This window comes from Penaeus chinensis, chromosome 21 (assembly GCF_019202785.1).
Source record: "Penaeus chinensis breed Huanghai No. 1 chromosome 21, ASM1920278v2, whole genome shotgun sequence".
Taxonomy (NCBI): domain Eukaryota; kingdom Metazoa; phylum Arthropoda; class Malacostraca; order Decapoda; family Penaeidae; genus Penaeus; species Penaeus chinensis.
Window position 1 is genome coordinate 7,185,872 of NC_061839.1, and position 2,500 is coordinate 7,188,371.

General features: G+C 34.2%; 1 protein-coding gene across 3 annotated transcripts in view; it reads right to left on the reverse strand.

Moving 5' to 3' along the window:
- Nucleotides 1-1,364: 1,364 nt before the first annotated feature.
- The window catches only part of LOC125036750 (insulin gene enhancer protein ISL-1-like), a 49,388-nt gene continuing 48,252 nt past the window's right edge, over nucleotides 1,365-2,500 (reverse strand). For all 3 annotated transcript variants that reach the window (XM_047629608.1, XM_047629607.1, XM_047629606.1), the window contains one exon: nucleotides 1,365-2,500. This exon is cut by the window's right edge and continues 893 nt beyond it. The gene's annotated coding sequence lies outside the window, so the exon portion shown is untranslated.

Below are 2,500 nucleotides of genomic sequence, written 5' to 3' on the forward strand. Positions count from 1 at the left end.
ATATTCTTTCCTCCTTTTTCCATTCTTGGCTTTTAGTCAAATTTTGATTTCATACTCTCCCTATCTTTACCTTCATTTATTCTCGTTTCTCCCCTTTTCTAATTCCTCTCAATCCCTTCTGTTCCATCTTTTATTCATCGTACGTCAGTCCTTCCCCGCCTTTCCCCCTTTTTTTTTTCTCCCTCAGTCAGACCTAATCTCGCAGAGTGGTCTACGGTCTGGCCTGACCCGAAATTCCCTGACTGGTCCTGTTTGAGTGTAGTTACGGGAGGAACTGTGCTTCTACCGAGCGGGGATTTGTGTATTGATGGGGGGGGGGTGGGGGGGTGGGGGGGTTATGGGGGGGTAAGGGGAGGGGGTAAGGGGGGGTAAGGGTGAGGTACTTTGAATGGGATTTTGAACAGAGTGGGTTATAATTCCTTTTTTTTTTTGGGGGGGGGGGGGGGCAATTTGTTTTTACATTTTGAAGTAATTGTTTTTTTTCTGGTATCAAAGGAGTAGTATTGCTTTTGTACAACATACACAAACACACACACACAAACACACACACACACACACACACACACACACACATATATATATATATATATATATATATATTTATATATACAAATATATATATTTATATATATATATATATATATATATATATATATATATATATATGTATATATATTGAGGAAGAATTTTTTCCAGTCCTAATTTTAGTTAGTTTTTTCTTCTTTTAATCTTATTCTGCTGTTTTCCTCCCTTTCCTTTTCTTCTGCTTTCTATTTGTATTTTCTCATTTTATCCCCATTCTGCTGCAGGGACATTACCGAACCACAGTACTTGGTTTTTTCTCCTCCATTTTCATTTGATTTTGATTTTCTTTTGTCATTTTCGTTGTGCATGTCGTTTATTTAGCATGAGTATGTGATTATTTCCTTGTTGTTGTTTTCTTAAATTGTATATTTTATTATTAGTCATTTTTTTCTTCGTCTTCTTTCTTTTTTTTTTTTTTACTGAATTATTCATGTGTTAAATAGGATTTTTTTGTTTAATTGAACTGATATATTTACTCATTCTCAGCGCCTTTATGAAATCATTATATGTAATGTATATGTAATGTATGTGCGTGTGTGTGCGTTTTTGTTATGTGCGTATGTGTGCGTTTTTGTTATGCGCGTGTGTGTGCGTTTTTGTTGTGTGCGTGTGTGTGCGTTTTTGTTATGTGCGTGTGTGTACGTTTCTGTTATGTGCGTGTGTGTTTTGAAATGCAAGCGCACAGCATTATTGCATTATCATGTGGTATCCAGTACGTTATTCATTCAGTAAAATCACCAAATTCAAAAACTCTCGAAAGGAGAAATGAAAATAGGATCAACAGAGAGAACATTTTACTTGATAGACCACCATTTGCACACATATACACTAGTTGCCAGATGTTTTTTTTTTTCTTTCTTTTTTTTTTTTGGATGGGTAGGGGGAAGAGGTGGGTAGGGGGAAGAGGGGGGTAGGGGGAGAGGGGGAGAGAGAGGAAGAGGGGGGGAAGACTCACTGCCTTGGCTGGCTGTGATGACTTTCCCGTAGATTCTAAAGCATTTTTTTTGTTTTTGTTTTGTTTGTCGAAATGAAGATGTATATTGCAATACCACTAGATGAAAACAAACAAACAAATATCTTGGTAGAGGGAATGGGATAGATATGGGGAGGTGAATATGTAACTGAGGAACATTCATTTTCTTCCATAGAAAAAGAAAAAAAAATGGCATATAAAACATGTTTAATAGTAAATAACCCTTTGAAAGGGGGAAACTCATTTTAAAAATAACAACAGGCTACAGTTAAAGCTTGCGTATAAAACAATTTGTTGACAGTTGATTACCAAACGTCGGGTTATACTCCTAAGTAAGATAAACAGCAATTGAAAATGATAAAAAAAAAAAAAAAAAAAAAAAAATGTGGCCTTATATAAAGTGGCATCCATATACACACATTATGAATTGTACAATAATTAACATGAACAAAAAAGAATACTCGTGTGAAACATTCCTACACCAAGTTAGAAACATATTTGAAATGAAAAATAATACATAACGCATGAAATAAATATGATTAGCTACTACATATATATAGTTTTATTTATTTTTTTCCCCGAATGAATCGATATAAAAATCTCCCAAACATATATGTCATCTTTTCTACAGGAAATATAAGACAAAAGAAGTTGTAAGACATTCATGTTATTTTTTTTTTCTTTTATCGTTCGAATTCACTGTTTTTCGTTCATAAGACGACAGTGAAATGTATCCAGTACACTAAAGCACACTATATTTCGCTTTGTTTAGTCGCCAGTGAGCTGAACACATATATCGTAATGTTAACTTTTCTCATGGATCTTTTCAAATTATTCAGACCATTTTCAGACCAATTCTCAGACTTCTTTTCCTTAGTATATTTTCCTGTTTTGGATCTAAACAAACCTTTCGTAAGCACACAGGTTTTTTTTATCTCTTTT